The sequence below is a fragment of the Microtus pennsylvanicus genome, chromosome 12 (genome assembly GCF_037038515.1).
Source record: "Microtus pennsylvanicus isolate mMicPen1 chromosome 12, mMicPen1.hap1, whole genome shotgun sequence".
NCBI lineage: Eukaryota > Metazoa > Chordata > Mammalia > Rodentia > Cricetidae > Microtus > Microtus pennsylvanicus.
Genome location: NC_134590.1, coordinates 8,157,664 through 8,177,025, shown reverse-complemented (window position 1 = coordinate 8,177,025; position 19,362 = coordinate 8,157,664).

Here is a 19,362-nt window from a genome sequence, read left to right as displayed (position 1 = left end):
GAAGGGGAGAATCATCTACAGAGACCACTCGACCCTTTTAAAAGAGTGTAACAGTTCTTTAACGTATGCAATTTCTGAGGAAACCCGAAGTGGGACATTCCAAAGGGCTAGGGACATTGCTCTCCCCCAACCAGGCATAATCCAGAAGCAAAACGAAATGAAGCACAGCTAAGCAAGGGCATGATGCTGACAGGTCGGAACGGAGGCATTCTTTTTCATTCCTCTTGCTGGACGGCTTCCTTACAGAAGCTTAGTTCTGTAAGAATGGGATGAAGGAAGGCTTTGGGTCCCGTTCCAAAAATAGTTCAAGGGATACCTTTGCTCTTGCTGTGATCGTCACTGTGAAGCTGAGACCAGCGAAAGGGACTCAAAGAACAAACGGAGAGCCAATAATAGAGCAGAAAAAAGAAACCAAGAGTCACGTGCTTGACCCACGGGTCTCTCCCCCACCTAGCCTGCATTTCAGTCTGATCTGGTAACAACAGGAAGCAGCTGGTGGAGGAGAAAGTGCCTACCTAGGGACAGCATCCGTGACTGGCAAAAAGGTGTGTGTGCCGAGGGTGCTTGGGCACAGTCACTGTGTATGTGTGCCGAGGGTGCTTGGGCACAGTCACTGTGTATGTGTGCCGGGGGTGCTTGGGCACAGTCACTGTGTATGTGTGCCGAGGGTGCTTGGGCACAGTCACTGTGTATGTGTGCCGGGGGTGCTTGGGCACAGTCACTGTGTATGTGTGCCGAGGGTGTGTTTGGGTAGAGTCGTTGTGTACGTTATAGATGGTTGAAGGAAAGCTGGGGATGAGTGAGAAGATCGTGAGGAGCAAACTGAACCTCAGGATGCAGAGACAATGGGGACAAAAGCTAGAGTCCCATAGTGTCTTCATGAACTTTCCTCCTGCCCATGTTATACAGTGCTGACGGCTCCAGGCTAAAACTGTAGATGCCACAACCTCCTCTTCATGTCACAGCGTAGAACAGAACAGAGTAGAGAGGCACAGAGCGGAGCAAGTCCAACTGATGCCCTGACTCTCATGCCCGTGTATTCCATCTGTGCCTGTCTTGGGTGCACACCCTGAAAGAGACACAATAGTGAGTCAGTCACAGTGCTGAAAGCCTAAATTCATACACATTCGAAACCAGCAACTAAACTATTAAAATCACAGTTTGGAGTTTATATTTAATGGTAGGCTCTGACGAACCAGTCTTAACGCGGAACCCCCACTAACGTTGCACATGGGCACCTCCAGACATTCATTGGTCATTCCTGAGAAACCATTGCAGAGTTGAAGGAGTGTGACGTTGGTTCTAAGACCCCAAGGAATAACTGGCAGAGGCAGGCGAGTGAGCGGGACAGAACTAGGAACTGAGAAAATCGAGAGGGTACGGTGATGGTGGCAGGTTTTATTAATGAAGAAGTCTTTCAACTGTCTTAGAAAATGTCTGTTTATACATACTACCACACACACACACACACCAAACATTCAAAATGCAACCAAAGCTTAAAAGCTAGTGAACATAGTTATAGAGAGGTTCATTATACCTTCCTTGAAACTTTCCTGGGCCTGAAGTTTTCAAAATTAAAACAAAATTTTAAAAAGTATATGAAAGAATAGTCCTGCTCTGCGGTGGGCCCTGTCCTGTGGAGTCGGCATGAAGCACTGAGACTCAGCCAGAGAAGCGATCCCACCAGTTAACACCTTCGTGCCTCTCCTTCTGTGTCTGCTCTCCTAGCGCTGATGACTGTCATGTCGGCTAGTGTGCAGGGCGCTGTCCTAGCCTGTGTGCAGGGCGCTGTCCTAGCCTGTGTGCAGGGCGCTGTCCTAGCCTGCACGACTGTACTGCCTATCACGGATAATGTCCATAAGCAAGGTCACCCGTGGACCAAGCTGACCTCCCAGAGATTCTTCCTCATATGCCACCCTTCACAGCCACAGGAGACTTGAGCAAAGGCAACGGACCTCAAAAGCTGCAGTGCAGCGTGCCCCGAAGCAGCCTGCCCTCGGCAACTGCTTTCCTCCTCCTTTATTTCATGATCAAAGCAAATTCCTGCCAGGCATGCTGGCACACCCCTGAAGTCCCAGCACTTGGGAGGTTGACATGGAAATAGCATTTGCTCGAGGCCAACCTGGGCTTCAGGGAGACCCTGCCTCCAAGGGAAACACATCCAACCATCCGTGGGTGTTGTAAGACCTTGTCATTTCCCCTGCTGAGCAAGAGGAAGGCTGCAGGCCACACACAGCTCTGAGCTTGCCTCTTCCCAAAGGATGAAAACAAATCACTGCTTGGGGTTCCCCTGGCTCCCGTGGAAACAGATGTCTGCTCCCGAGCAGACACAGTGCGGCTGTTCCGTTCTCTAATTCAATTTTCTGGTTGCTTAAAAGTCCAAAAGAACTTTCCAGGTGGGCTCGAAACCCAGCCAAAGGGAATTCCGCTTTTATTCATAACCTGTCTGTGCTTCCAGTAAGTTCTGGAAAGGGAACTAGACCCAACATGTCAAAATCTCTGCTGAGACGGGGGGGGGTTGGGAGAGGAAGGGCTCGTGCGCACAAGCATGGCTGTACTCTGAGTGTAAAGGTATCATTCTGCCAAGGGGTCAAATAGGAAAAGGCATGGTGCACGCCTCCTGGGAGCTGTAAGTCACTGGAAATCAGTCTCAGAGGTCTGGTCTTATTCCAGTCCAGCTCACACACCAATGCTGTGCTGTTTAGACCGTGGAGAACTTTCAATGCTTTCTCCACTGCTGATGCTAGGCCAGCACTAATTCACTTACAGATGATGCGTACAATCTGTAAAACTAGTCCATAAAGTCTCCAACAGGGCCTGGCACACGTGTCCACCATCTGGCAGGGGGTGGCTCTGAGTGGGCCGGCTGCCACCTGCCAGTGCTTGTCTTAATAGGCTCCTCAGCCTACAGCAGGTTTGAGACGCTGGACGGGAGTTTAAAAGACAACCTAAGGGGTTTAAAAGGTAGAATTCAAAGTCTGCCAAGAGGTAAAGGGATGCTGCATCATTTACGCTTTATTTTACATTTATTTATTTATTATGTACACAGTGTTCTGTCTGCAAGTGTGCCTGCACGCCAGAAGAGGGCACCAGACCTCAATACAGATGGTTGTGAGCCACCACGTGGTTGCTGGGAATTGAACTCAGGACCTCTGGAAGAGAGGTCTGTGCTTTTGAGCTCTGAGCATCTCTCCAGCCCCCATCATTTACACTCCTTTTTAAGTCTCACTATTTAGCCCAAGCTGGTCTTGAACTCACTATATTGCCCAGGTTGGCCACAAACTTGCAGAAATTACCTGCCTTGGTTTCCTAGAATTAAAGGTAAAAACCACCACACCTGGTTGATACTTTCTACAAGCATGTTGTTGGATGGGGGTGTACTTGTTAATCTATATAAGTGTATGAATATGCACGTGGAACCAGAGGCTGACCTTAGGTGTTATCTTAGGGTTTCTGTTGCTATGAAGAGACACCATGGCCATGGCCGTTCTTATAAAGGAAAACATTGAATTGAGCTTACAGTTTTAGAGGTTTAACCCATTATCACCATGGTGGCATGCCAGCAGACATGGTGCTGGAGAAGCAGCTGAGAAATCTACATCTTGTACAGGCAACAGGAAGTGGTCTGTCTCATTGGGCATGGCTTGAGCATAGGTGAGGCCTCAAAGCCCACCTCCATAGTGACACACTTCCTCCAACCAGGCCACACCCCCTAACAGTGCCACTCTGGGGGCCATTTTCTTTCAAACCATCAAGGTGTCTTTCCTCAATCGTCCTCCACCTTTTTATTTTTGAGACAGGGTGTCTTCCTGAATCTGGAGCTCATCAATCCTGCTACTCCATCTGGTAGTGAGCTTCAGGCATACACCTGGGTTCTTCCCCCTCCCCCAGTGCTGGGGTCACAGGTGTGTGCCTCTGGGCCTATTTTTTTAAAGTGGGTTCTGGGGATTCAAACTTAGGTCTTCATGTTTGCACACAGGCATCTTACACCACTGGGCCACCTTCCAGCCCCACAAAAAAAATCATTTAAAATGTTTGTTTTAAAAGTGGCTTGGGTGGATAGAGGAAGGACTCAGAAAGCCTCAACTCTTGGCTGTTGGTGGCTGCTGGAGGTGGGAAAGTCACTTTACCCTGGGGAGTGGCTTCTGACAGGTTGCTCAAGCCTTAGCGGAAGATGCCACCCTCAAATGTGTATGGGCAACATTAATTGGACTTAATCAAGTTATGAAGAAGAGGAAACCAAGTTTGGAGGGAGATGTGTGAGGGATGTGAGATGAGTTGAGAGAAGGACTGGCCGGGTGCATAGAGTCAAGATATATTGTATATATGTGTGAAAATTCCAAAGAATAAAAAAATCAATAAAGATGTCTCTGATAGTTCTTCAATGAAAATTTCCATGTTCAAGTTGGGAGGAATTGTTGGCCAGAGGGCTGATTGTTATTCTAGACTCCTGAGCTAGATCTCCTTTGCTTTATTGGTAAAAATTTGGTGAGAAAAAATGGCTGCAATGGCTAGTTTTACTTGTCAACTTGACATAATCTAGAATCACCCTAAAGGAGTCTCGGTGAGGAGTTGTCTAAATTAGGGGGACTTGTGGGGGATGTCTCTTAGGGATTATCTTGATTACATTAACTGAGGTGGAAGGCGCTACCTCACTGTGGGCGTCACCATTCCCTGAGCAGGGATCCTGGAATTTATGAGTAGAGAAAGTGAACTAAACACTTGCATGCATGTGTGGGATTCCCCTCTGTATGCTGTGAATGCATTTTATTACCATTAGTTTATAAAGAAGCTGCTTTGGGCCTATGGCAGGGCAGAATAAAGGGCTAGGGATGGAGCCCTGAGGTACAGGGCTCACCTACAAGGCACAAGGCCCTGGGTTTAATCCTCAGCACTACAAAGAAAAAAAGAATAGTCTGAGTGGATTAGGCCAGAAGTGTGGTGTGAGTCTATCTGCAATGCCTCAAACTGAATAAACTAAGGTAACTGGACCATTAAAACAAATAACAACAGCCATTAGGTGTGATTCATCCAGTAAAGAATCCACAGGTCCAAAATGAGTAACAACAACAAAAGATGCAAACAGTCTTCCTCACAGGAGAATGCCAAGCAACAGATGCAGAAGAAATGACAGCTACAAATCCTTATTTCGCATTTGTCCTGGGTACAACTGATTTAGGAAGCATTGCCGATGTAAACTAAAACTATTGGGTAAAAATGTGATGAACATAAAATATTTACAGGGTCTCACAGTACAGTAAACATTGAGGCCTTGCAAAATTCACCTTTCACCACAAAAGGAAAAACTTAGGCATCTTTAGGCAGAGAAACTTGGCAGAGGCCACCTCTACGAAGCAATTGAAGTTCATGCCACCAAGATGTGCCAGCGTGGAATCATGCACCTCTTGCTGCATGCAGAGAAGAGCATGAGATCGCGAGAGTAGTATGCCTGCCCCAAATGCACACTCGGAGTCCAACAAGGAGAAACGAGCAAGCCCTATCTGAGCCATTCTACACGGAAAATGACCTTGGCCGGTCCATTTCAAAGATGTCAACCTCGTAAAATTAAAGAAAAGGCTTAGAAACTGTTCCAGATCATAGAGAGACAACACAACTCACTATAATGTGTAGCCCTAAACTGGGTACTGGGCTAGGACTCTGATTAGCGCTGGATCCTTAAATTGCTGGATTTGATAAGAGCCATGTCTATGCTAAGTGGCTTTGTTAGCAGGAAACGCACTCTGAGATTCTTAGGAATGAAATAGCGTGATGCTTAATAAACTCTCAAAAGATTTCAGAAAATACAGATGAATGATTGTGCGCACGGATGAGGGAAGAAGAACACGCAAAGGAGACGTTAGTCTAGGAGCGAGAGATACCGATGGTCTCCATGAGGGTTTCACATTTCTCCAAGTGTCAAAGCCCAAGTTTTAAACAGAAACGACTTCAAAATGAAAGTGAAACCTAAGGAGGAAAACTTCAAAGGCATCCTTTCTGCGAAGGCTCCTGCTGCGGCTTTCCTACAGCCTCCCCCACCGTCTTTTCATCAGCGCCATGCACGGGCACTCTGCCGACATCCTTCCAGCGCTCGCGTTCCCCAAGCACCTGCCATGTTCTCGCTATTATGTGACAACCTGCCCAGCCTGCTGCTCTCACAAAAAACTGAGCTCTGCAGCCATCAGTGATCTTTACCTCGGAAGACCTGGCCCTGTCGTTCTTATCTCCCCCACGGTCGCTTTCAGTGTGAAAAACGTTTGTGTTTGGGTTTATGCTGGCAGACATGAAGATCGGCAAAATCAAGATTCTGTCTTCAGGGAATCTCTATTGTGAGGAAGATAAAGCAAGCACAAAGGGAATGAGATAAAAATACAAACACTGTGAGGACTGAGATTGGAGCCACGAGGCAGAGAAGCGAGCATACAGGGGCTATCAGCAGGGACACGGAAGGACAGACAGACAGATGCTAAGCCTCTCTCACCCAGCACTCCTCGGGTTGGGAGGAGCTGGGGATGAGAGTGAGGGAGAGCTGGTGAAGCGAGTAGAGTCAAAGGTCTTGGAAGTAAAAGAAGGACTTAGGTCACGTGTCTGCAGCGCAGAGCTGAGGCAAGATGGTGCAGGATGCAGACAAAGATGCGGATAAAGAACAAGTGTGGCCTTTGTCCCTGGTTCTCAGCTCGGAGCTTTGAGGAGCCTGGCATGGCTTAATTGCTAGGCCAGTCTTTGTCATGCTAAAGAGGTGACTCAAGTGGACCCCTAGAGCCTCAAGATGGGGACAGATCCTCAAAAAGACAAACCAGATGACTGGAAGGTTGGCGCTGGGAGAGGAGGAGACTGCATTGAATTGGATCACCTGACACACACGCCATCAGCCATACCTAAACAACAAAGGGCGATCAAATCTCTGGACATGACAGCTTGATAAAGCCTATGGGCTGGTGACCACTTTGCTGTGCAGGGAAGGTGATGCTCCTCCACCCCACAGGGACAAGGTGTGGCAGCTCTGAGCCCTGGACTCTTCCAGACCTGCTGAGATGATTTCATTGCTGCCTGAGATGTAGCCTTTGTAAGAAACAGAGCACCTTCCTGAGCTCTGAGCCAGGCAGTCATTATGAATGAAGGCTGCAGAAGTCCTGGGTTTGCTGCTGACTAGTTAGAAGCATGGGTGGACTAGAGACTCCACCATTGTTCTGGAGTTTTTCCACCTGGCACCTGAAATGTGGGCACCATATGGATGACTGAGCCATGAACACCGGGTTAGCACCACCACTGAACTGAAGTACACAGAATTGCAATGAAAACAGAAAACTGATATGCAAATGCCTGAACATGCATAGACTTCTAGCCACAACAAGGAGGCTGGATTTGAACCCATTGGCAAGGCTAAGCCACTGAAACTCTTGGTTTCTTTTGCTAGAGAAGGGTTTAATTCTCAGTCATTCTCCTGAGTTGCAACATGGCACCAATGAGTACTGAGGCAAGAACACCCCTTAGGGAGGCCTTTGGCTCTCAAAGCAGGGACTCCATGCAGGGCCTCATGCATGCCAGGCAAGCAGTCTATCTCTGAGCCACATCCCAGCCCGGGACTGTGGCAGGAACTAGAGATGACAACTGGGCACAGTAGGAACAAAGGAAGGGGACAAGAGACTGGCTAGGGGTGGTTATAGGGATGGTGAAACCATGGTGACAGTTCCATTTCTGGTGGGAAACAGGAGAAAAAGATTTTAGGGCTCTGACTTTGGTTTTGAACACAGTGAGTTCAAGCTCCAACAACACTCCCTGGAGTGTTGGGTCTGCAGCATGAGACAGCCATCCATCTGCTTCCCCAGTAAGACATGCTCTAAGCCACTGCCACACAGCAAGTGAGGACAGTCTCCTCTCCCAGCCTTGCATTCCCTGATTTTCCTATCTAGAGAAATCCTGCACATCTTTCAAGATTCACCTGGAAGAAACCTGGTGTTTAGTTGGGGCTGGGAGATGGCTCATTCAGTAAAGTCTTGCCAAGAAAGCAAGCAGACCTGAGTTCAGATCCCCGGTGCCCACATAAAAACTCGGCACACCGCCCACATGCTTGTAATCCCAGCCCTGAGGAGGTAGAGATATGGGGACCCCCGCTGGGGACATGCTGGTCACCCAATCTAGCTGAATGGCTGAGCAACCGGTTCAGTTAGGGAATTTGTCCTTAAAAATAGGTTGGACAGCAACCACAGAAGACTACACATGTTATCCTTCGTGTGCACCCTTGCACACACGTGTGCACCCACGTGCAAATGCACCAATGTCATGCTGAGTCTTGGATCTGGACCACACTCAAGCCTGTCACTCTATTTCTTCAGTCGGATGGTGTTGTAAGGATGCTGTCACTCCACACCACACATGACGGTCCCTCTCTGCCCAGTGTCTCCCTCCCCTCCCCCCTTTCTCTGCTTAGATAAATCCTTTTGATCTTTCAAAGGGCCCTTTCAAAACCTGTGGGCAGCATTAGGCTTTCTCCAGACACCCCAGCTTTATTCATATTTCTGCAGCCAGAACAGACAGTGGGAAGCCTCTGAATAATTTAAGTCCACACTGTCTGGCAGGAGACTGTCCTTACTGTACACAAGTCTAGTCAGTGCGGTTGGATTGTAAGCCCCTGTGACAAGAGCCATTTCTTTCACAGCTCCCTGCGTTCCTCAGCAGCCTGGAGTGGTTTCTGTGCCCTCCAAGGGGACTCGCAGTGGATTTACACAAGAACAATGAACGATTCCGTGGAACATGGATGAAACCAAGCAAACATTTCTAGCTTTTAAAATAATTTTCTAGTGCAAGGTTAGAAATGTTCCGTATGTCATGTGACGTTCAGTCAGTTTTGCTGTCAATTAAATCTGTTCGTTTGGTGACTCTGCAGATATCAGACCTTTGTAGCTTAAGAGGCACAGAAACAGCATCCGGGAACTCTCCTGGGAGGGGACCCGAGGCTGCACCAGGAGGAACTGGGGCAGGATAATTGAAAACTCTGAGCTGTGATGAACAGGAGCTGCTGCCATAGCACAGCTGATGAGGAGGATGGCGGCTAAGGGGGAGGGGCTGGGGCCGCTGATGGGAAGCCCCTGTGTCTGGGAGACCCCGTTTCATTGAGCATCTTCATTAACGGCAGAATCAAGGGTTGCACATTTGGTTAATAGCATTTTGAGCAGGTTCTCAATTGGGAGGTGCAGCAGGCCTCACTGAGGACAGGGAAGTTCCATAGATGGGTCTACAGAGCCTAGAAATAGGAATAAAAATTATCACAATGAGGTATGATTTAGGAGAAATGCAGACAGAAGCAGCGAGGGGAGAAATCCTCCCCAATGCAGGCTCGCCCGCAGGCTGGGAAACCTAGAAAGCAGCCACCGAAGAGTGTCTGTGAGGACAGCAAGGGAATAGGGACATGTTGTAACAGCATGCCGCTCAGCCCAATGGCAGGTGGCAGGAACAGAAAAAAACTGTCAAAGACTGCATTGCAACAGTCTTCCTCGACAACTATAAACAGTGTAGGGGACTAGCTGGGAAAAGAAGCCAGCAAAACCACGCTTGGCATTTGGGCTTCATTCCTTCCGTTGTTAAAAAGAGCCAAGCCTCGCAGCTCAGGACCCGAACTGTAGTTCTCTGTGATTCTGGCAGGAGGAATTGGTAAGACAGTGCAGGGTTAACTACCTGCAGCTCCCCTAAAAATCTTCTTCATAATAAAAAAAATATCCAGCATCCCTTCATGATAAAAGACCTGGAGAGACTAGTCCAGCATCCCTTCATGATAAAAGTCCTGGAGAGACTAGCAGTAAAGGAGACCCATCTCAGCATTAAAATGTTCACATACCAAGCCACAAATAGTATCTTACTAAGCAGACCAAATGGAAGGTGTTTTCACTAAAAGCAAAAGCAAAACAGGTGTATTTACTTCCCCCTCCTGTTCAAGTCTTAGCTAGAGCACTAAGTGAAGATCAAGGGGATACGAATAGGAATGGAAGAAGTCAAAATATTCTATCTGAAGATGATAATACTCTAAACATAAAGGACCCCAATGACACCAGAAACCTCCTAAGACTGATAAACATGTTCTACGGTAAAGCAGGACATAAAATTAACACACAGTAGCCTTGCTATTAACAATGAGAAGATGTAAAGAAAGAAATCAGAGAACCAATACCACCCAAAATAGCCTCAAAAATATTGGACTAAATCAGATCAGGGAAGGAAAAGACTTACATGATAAAAACCTTAAGACAATGAAAAAAAATCAAAGAAGACAGCAGAAGAAAGCAAGACCCCCTTTCCGCCATGGGTTGGTAGGATTAATGTTGTGAAAACAGTCTAAGAGTCAATATAATCCCCATCAAAATTCTAATGCAATTCTTCAGAGAACTTAAAAACAACACAATTTTCAGCTGCATAGGGAAATACAAAGGATCCAGGAAACCTAAAACAATCTGAGCAATAAAAATTACTGCTGGGGGCTTCACTATCCCAGATGCCAAGTAATACCACATGGTACGGTGATAAAAAGAACATGGTAACAGCATAAAAACAGATACACTGATCAAAAGAGTGGAATTGAGGACCCAGATATGAGCCCACACTCCAGCAGACACATGCTAATAGACAAAAAGGCCAACAATAGACCCTGGAAACAAGACAACATCTTCAGCAAATGGTGCTGGCCAAACTGAATAGTTACGTGTAGAATGAAATCAGATCCCTGTCTCTCACCGTGATGAAAATCAACTCCCGATGCATCCAGGACCTCAACGTGAGATTTAATGTCCTGAGTCTGAGAGAGAAATAGGAAGTAGACTTGAGCTTATCAGCACAGAGAAGGGGTTTCTGAGCAGTATCCCGTGGTGTAGGCATCAAAACTGATAATTAATACATAGGACATCATAAGACTAACCGCTACTACACAGTAAAGGATGCTATCGTTCAAGGGAAGCAGCAGCCTTGAGAATGGGAGGCTCTTGAGCTGTCCATTCTGACAGGCGGTTAGTACCTAGAACAGTCAAAAAAGTAAAGAAACTAAACATCAGGAAGACAACTCAATTTACAAACATGGAACTCTTTTCAGCACAGAACTAAACTGAAAGTTCTCAAAAAGGTGAAATACAGATAGTTGAGAAACAGTTGTTTGTTTGTTTGTTTTTAATGTTCAACATCCTTAGCCTTTGGGAAAATGTAAATTAAACTACTTTGAAATTTCATCTTACTCCAGTCAGAATGTCTAGAAGATATATATACACATACATACATGCATGCTGGCATGGATGTGGGGAAAGTAGAACATTTATTCACTGATGGGGGGAATGAAAACTTGTCGAGTTTCTTCTGTAAATAGATCTAACCTCATGATCAGCTCGCTCACTCCCGGGCATAAGCCCACAGGACTCTGCATCCCCCTACAGCGAGAGCTGCTCATCCGTGTCCACAGCTACTCCACTCACAGTAGCCAGATGTTGGAAACGGCCTGGATGTCTGTCGCGTGATGAATGTGGTACATTCACACAATTCCGTATTATTCAGCTGATTTGAAAAATAAAATTATGAAACTTTCAAGTGAGTGGATGGAGCTGGAAACCATCGCTTTGACTGAGGTAACTCAGACCCAGAAAGACCGATGCCATGTGTTTTTCCTCATTTCTGGAGGTAGTTTGACTCTCTAGATATGTGTGTTTCATTTGGAACACCCACAGCGGGCAGGAAGGTAGTAAGGAGAGAGAGCTTTCAAAGAAGGAGACCTAGAACACTATGTTATGACAGGGTAGAGGGGGGCAGTGGGGCATTAAGACCTGAATGGGTGTGGGGGATGGGGCCGGACAGAAGGGGAAAGATGAGGGTAACATAACCAACACTAAAGACCTTTCAAAAAGTCAAATGGAAATCTACTCTGTAGAAGCTACCTAAAATACACAGATGCACATATATTAAAAACAAACCCCGGTGCCAGGAACAAGTTACTTCTCCTGTGGAGTTTTGACTACTGAGATCCCATAGACCCCCAAAACACTACAGGGGTCTATTCAATATTTGCTTGGTCACCCTTCAGAAAAATCCTTATTGCTAAAGATTTCATACCCTTAAGTCACACATAGAAAGACCAAGCTGGTCCTGACCTAGAAGAGTCATCCCTACTGGCTGTCTTTCCTCATTCTAGAAGGTGCTATGCATTCCACTGTTGGAGAAACGTACTCATCAGTCTCCCCCAAGAACGACAAGCATGACTGGTCTGTCAAGGCGTGCACATTGGAGCAACAGAGGCCTGAATGTCGTGGGTGGGGGCCGCCATCTCTGCTTGGATTTACGGTCCACTCCCCAAGATGAGCCCCCAGCACCATCACCAGGGCCAAGAACCTGCAGTTAGACAGATGACAGACCCTAGAAGAGAACTTAGCACAATCGTTCTGCTAAATGGGCCTGGCATTAAACCTCCTATGGTTTATGATTACGCCCAACTGTAAGTATAAGCTCAACCCTCATTAGAGAGGCTTATTCTTGCAGTAAATGGCGATCAACACAAAGGGAGGGGATGTGGGCATGAACCCCACTCTTAGCGGAGGAGCTATTGGTAACGGAAGCGGCTACTAACGAGAAAGCTGCTTCTCTTTAAGGCTGTGGTCTCTGGTGGGTCGGCCACACTCCAGTGACTGCACACACCCAAGAGGATACAGGTAACACAAATCAGACCTGATGGTTTAAAAGGCAAAATGGGGGAACACAAAGTTGGGTGGGTAGGGAAGGGGTGGACCTGGGAGGTGGTGTGGGGAGGGATGAATACAATCAAAATACATATAAAATTCTTAAAGAGCTTTTTATTTAAGGGAGAGAGAAAGCTCTCCGCCCTACTTGGAGAAGCCCGCCTAGACGCTGGGGCAGTGTGCCGTCCGTCCGTGGGGGGCAGTGTGGGTCCGTCCGTGGGGGGCAGTGTGCCGCCCGCGGGCTCATTCTCTTCTGTCCGGTCTGCCGCAGCTGTCACACTCCCGTCCTCCGGCGACAGCTGGTTGGCCAATTTTATCTCACCTATTATCACTGACCTAGATTTCCAACACTGAAGGGAGAGCGACATCTTAGGGGGTGTGATAATTTTACTCTCTACTTGAAAGCGAACCTTTGTATCGGTAGGATTGGTAGTTGACTTCCGTGGGTAAAAACAGACAGAAAATGTCACACATGGAAAACGTCTCTCCCAGCAGCCTTGAGAGTCGCCCACTCTCCCAACTGTCACCCCCACTTCATCGGAGACTCCTGCTGTGACTGAAGGAGTCAGAAAGAGAGGCGATGCTTAAATTAATCAGCCCCATGCTGAAGAGAGGGCAAAGGAACTGTTCAAGGACACAACACTCCTGCCCTTGCTACCTTGTCCCAGTGTTCCCAGAAAAGCAAGACGTGGTGGAGGAAGACAGGGTGGGCCTTCCTTAGTCACCCAGGAAGTTAAGCATCTCAGGAGTCTGGTCAGTCCCTCGCACTGTCTGATTGCATGGAGAAGGAAACACACCCACCTGTCTGGAAAGGAGGGCCACAGGCTGTTGCTGGTGTGCTGATGGACGTTATCCACGTGGAGCTTGTGCTTGTCCTTAGGGAAGGCAGCAAACCTGAAGAGAATCTGCAAGCTCAGATCTGCGAGCCACTGAAGGAGCTCTGGCCCCTGGAGCCTGCTGCGGTGTTCTGGTGTTTGCCTACCCAACTGCCACTGCAAGATGCTGTCGATAGCACAAATTGCACTGAGGGTCCCAGCCCATGGGCTCCCTCCTTGGTACGCAACCCCACAGAAATCTATGCCCTAGACATAGTCTGTGGACCTAAATGTAGCTCAAGATCTCCAGGCTCCTATGACTGTGGTCTGAGTCTCACTCATGCCAATGAAAGCCATGGACCTGTCACTCCCTTCTCGGGCCTTCCCAGGACATCCAGAACAATGTCTAAACTTCCTGACAAAGTATTCTGGGAGTGTGGTCCCTGACTACCTCTCTGGCTCCTTTATAACCGTCCTACGCCATACATGGGCTGGCCATACCAGACTCTGCTTTAACTCTTCCTTCTTGCTACAGCTACTAGAATGTTCTTACTTTTTTTAATCCTTTTTTTTTTTGAGACAGAATCTCATGTAGCCCTGACTCTGGGAGTTCAAATCTATGGCTCTGTGCATCTGAGGATGAGCCTGAATTTCTGCTTCCCCAGCATTCACCTCCCAAGCGCTGAACAACAGGTGTGCGCTAACAAGCCTGGTTTATCCAGCACTAAAGTTCATGCCCAGTGCTTTCTGCATGTTTGGTGAGCACTCTACTGACTGAGCTACATCCCTGCTGCTCCTCCAGTGCTCTTCTCTGTTCCTGAGGGCGCCCTTGGCCAGGTCTTCTCTACAGAAGCCACCTCCCTGCTAGGTCACATTGCTGTCCTTAAATTTTTTGTGTCCTTCTTCATCTGGATACATTTGTTTATTTATTTGTTTGCATGTCCATTAGTGCTTTCCCCCTCTGTAACGCATGTGTCATGAGGACAGGGACTCCCTGCAGGGTAGGGTAATGTGTACACCATTACATGCAATTAGCACTAAATGTTTTATTTTGTTTGTTTCAGGTTTGTTTGTTTGTTTGTTTGTATGGTTATTTGAGACGGGGTTTCTCTGTGTAGCTTTGGAGCCTGTCCTGGAACTCATTCTGTAGACCAAGCTGGCCTCGAACTCACAGAGATCTGCCTGCCTCTGCCTCCCAAGCACTAAGATTAAAGGTGTGCACCATCACCACCCAGCATTAATTCTTATTATGCTACTATTGTTGTGATGATTATATTCATACCAAAGTTCAAAGGTCAAGATTATGTGATTTCCCTGGTGTATTTAAATGTAAAGTTTGGTCCATTCCCAAATCACACTATAATTTCTGCATTCTGGCCCAGAATTTTTAGAAGTTATTTTCCACCTTCACAGTAAATAACAGCCAAACAAACTAAAGACGAGAAATTCTTACACCTATTGAAGCCTTGAGGTCATACTGCAGCCCTATAAACCAGCAAGATGGACACATTGTAGAAGCTCATAGTCCGGGGACAGAGGACTGCATCTGGAGTCAGGAGAAAAAGCACTTATGCTCTAAGTGATGGATGGTGACCCTCAGGGTGGACAATAAAACCTCAGTCCACAAGGGTGTCCAGCTCTAGGAAAGCCCAGCTTGTCCATGTATTTCACCTGCAGGGTCTTGTCAAGTTCTCAGCATGAAACTCTCAGGAAAACAGCCTTGGACTTCTTGAGGAGCAGATGAAATCTCCTTTCAAATCCAGCCAGGAAAACAACTCTGAGATTCCATCTTACACCTGTCAGAATGGCTAAGATCAAAAACACCCATGATAGCTTATGCTGGAGATGATGTGGAGTAAGGGGAACACTCATCCATTGCTGGTGGGAATGCAAACTTGTACAACCACTTTGGAAATTAGTATGGTGGTTTCTCAGGAAATTGAAAATCAACTACCTCAGGACCCAGCAATACCTCTTGGGCATATACGCAAAGGATGCTCAATCATACTACAAAGGCATTTGTTCATCTATGTTCATAGCAGCATTATTTGTAATAGCCAGAACCTGAAAACAGCCTAGATGCCCCTCAACCAAAGAATGGATAAAGAAAATGTGGCACATTTACACATTAGAGTAATACTCAGAGGGGGAAAAAAAGACATCTTGAATTGAATTTTGCATACAAATGGATAGAACTAGAAAACACCATCCTGAGTGAGGTAACCCAGACCCCAAAAAATGAATATGGTATGTACTCACTCATAAGTGGACACTAGTTATAAACAAAGAATATTGAGCCTATAGTTCATGATCCTAGGGAAACTAAGTAACAAGGTGAACCCTAAGAAAAACATATATAGATCCACCTGGAAAATCAAAATAGACAAGATCACCAGACAAAATTGAGAACATAGGGGTGGGAGGAGAAGGGAGGGCAGAAGGAGAAGAGGAGGAGAGAAGGGGAGGGGTGAGGAGAACTCGAGGGAATGGGATAGTTGAGATGAAAGAAGGACAGAGATGAGAGCGAGGAAAGAGTGTGTGTATGTGTGTGTGTGTCCTGTGCACACGAGTGCAGTGTCAGATTCCCTGGAGCTGGAGGTGGAGGCAGTTGTGAGCCACCTAATCCCAGTCCTCAATAGGAGCAAGTTCTCACCAGCTGAACCATCTCTCCAGCCCCCATGTCTTAATTTTTCACTGGGAAGTTGTAATTCTATTATCTAGCCAGATGGAAGAGCCCTGTGAAGGCAGAACTGTGACCACTGCTCCCTGTTATGACCACAGTGCCTGCATGAGTGACCAACATGGGGTAGATACTTAACAAGTACAGTAGTGAATTTTAAAAAAGAGTTCGCTCCAATGTGGGCCTTGAAAATGTGAGCACACTTCAGATTTGATCTCTAAAGGTCATTTCAAAAGCCATTCACTTCTGTTTATTTAACTTCGCTGATTGAAGTCACCATTTCTGTGTGATTGATAGAACATAGGAATGAGTGTGCCAGAACATAAAAATGAGTGTGCTAGAACATAGAAACGAGTGTGCTAGAACATAGGAATGAGTGTGCCAGAACATAAAAACGAGTGTGCTAGAACATAGAAACAAGTGTGCTAGAACATAGGAATGAGTGTGCTAGAACATAGGAATGAGTGTGCTAGAGCATAGGAATGAGTGTCCTAGAACACAGAAATGAGTGTGCTAGAACATAGAAATGAGTGTGCTAAAACATAGAAATGAGTGTGCTAGAACATAGGAATGAGTGTGCTAGAACACAGAAATGAGTGTGCTAGGGCATAGAAATGAGTGTGCTAGAACACAGAAATGAGTGTGCTAGAACATAGAAATGAGTGTGCTAGAACATAGAAATGAGTGTGCTAGAACACAGGAATGAGTGTGCTAGAACACAGAAATGAGTGTGCTAGAACATAGAAATGAGTGTGCTAGAACACAGGAATGAGTGTGCTAGAACACAGAAATGAGTGTGCTAGAACACAGGAATGAGTGTGCTAGGGCATAGAAATGAGTGGTAGCAGACTGATTCTCATACAAGATATGTGAATAATCACATTTACCAGATGCTACTACGAGCACTTTTTAAAGTTTTGTCCTGATCAGCACTCAAATCCTGATTTGAACTCAAATCCTCCTGCCTCAGCTTCCCAAGCGCAAGGATAACAGGCATGGGCTACCACACTGGGCTGGTTCACAGTTTTCACTGGCTACTTCTCCCGCCCCATCCAGTGACTGTCTGTGAGGGTGATGGGACTGTGTCCCCTTTGTAGGCAAAGAACTGAAGATTTCTATAAAGGCCCACAGTCAGCAAGGGCTGAGCCAAGGATTTGTTCTATGCCTGGGTCCTTCCCCTACCATGTACTTTCTTTAAAGCCACATTCTCTGTTCTGCGATATTTTGTTATGGAAATGCAGGTTTTCAAAATGTTGAGTTATAAACAAAAAATTTCACTGAGTTTAGGCTCTCAACTATACATCATTTATCTTGAAAAAGCATTCCAATAATCGAGTTGTTTTATTACTACATGAATGTGTAATTGGAAGCAAAATACAATAAACTTCTTGAGCAAAATAAATGAAAATCATAAGTCCTGAGTGACATCTCAGACCTCAGTCAATGAGATTCTAATCTATGGCATAAACAAAGCCCAACACAGCAATAAGACATGACTGAACTCAAAGTAAAAGGCACAGAGTTTACACTGCATAGAGCAAGCAAAAGAAATGGAGCCCAGAGGCCACTGGCTGCGCCTTGGTGTATTCTGGGCACCCTGGTAGTAAATCCTGGCTGTGTTAGATTAGGAGTAATGCCTCTCCCACTGACTGTGTTTTCCTGACTGAGCCATTGTGTGGCCCCCTGTTTTCTTTATGAACAATCCAACTGTAGAGAGACCTAAAATGGGGGAGTGAATTCTTATCCATGAAGGTGGTTAGAGAACCACACGGCTCAGATTTTTAGGGGACCCACGTCAGAGGTGACCACAGCAGGTGTGTGTCTGAGGCCACGAGGAGGCCCCTAGGTTGATTTTTTTTCTTCCTGGATTTTAAACCATCATTCCTTCCGGATGAGCGAAAATCAGCCAGGCCCAGAGTCATCTGTGGGCAAACATGGGTAGACACTTGGAAAACAGTTGTTCCGACCCAAGCAGCCTAGATCAGATGAGGAATTTGAAAAACAGAAATCTCTTGTCAAAGCAAAATTTCAGCAGCTCAGAAAGTGTCCAAGGTGATGGCGAGGGTCTAGGGCCGGAATTGCCCTGAAGGACGCAGCTCCAGCGAAGCCAACAGTGTCTTAAGTTTCTCCAGCTTCCAGCAACCTTTGGTGATTATGTAACAACCCTGGCAATGAAGGCACTCTTTTTTTTTTTTTTTTTTTTTTTTTTTTTTTTTTTGCAGAGGAACTAACTAGAGAGGATGTGTGATTCACAGCTAGCCAGCTAGCATCTGTCAGAGTGAAGCCCCCGAGTCCTGGACTCCAGAGCCAACAGACCGCCCACCGTGATTTTGCAGGGCAATCGAAAAACTAGGTTTTGTAAACTCAGTAGCTTCGGTGTAAGAGGACCGGCATTTGCCCGTCCTGAACGTCACACACTTTACCTCTAGACATTGAGTGGGTTTTTTTTAACCTTATTAAGTATCATTTAGGGTAGCAGTTCTCAATCTGTGGGTCACAACCCGTTAGCCAACCTCTACCTCCAAATATATTAATATTACCATTCATAACAGAACCAAAATTACAGTTATAAAGTAGCAACAAAAATAATTTTATGGTCGGGGGTCACCACAACCTGAGGAACTGTTTTAAAGGGTCACAGCCTTGGGAAGGTTTAGGGGACAGGAATATGAAGCGGTTTGTGACTACCTGCCTAGCCCCCATGAGTTCCACATCCAGCACCACAGAAACAACCTGTGCCAATGCATGCCTCTAATCCCAGCACTGGGGAAGTGGAAGCAGGAGGATCAGGAATTCAAAGTCATCCTCAACTACACAGTGACTTTGAGGCTAGCTTGGGCTACTTGAGACTTTGTCACAAAATAAAGAAACAACCCCACTAATTTCCTTGTCTGTAAAATGGGGTCCCTGTAACTACGAGCTCATGGGCTTCTGTGAAGCTAAAGTGTAAAATGATATAGGCTTCAAGGTATCTTCCCATGGACTCTGGATGAAGAAGTCTCCTTCCATCCTTGGCAGCATGGCCTGAGGCACAAACTCCCCAAGACACAATTATTATATCTAATGCTCCAGGAGGTTAAATCTGAAAACTCTGGGGCAGCCTGAGAGGGTTTGAGCTGAGCATCGGGCCGAGGGCAAGGGAAGAGAAGGATCAGCTCATCTTTTGGCT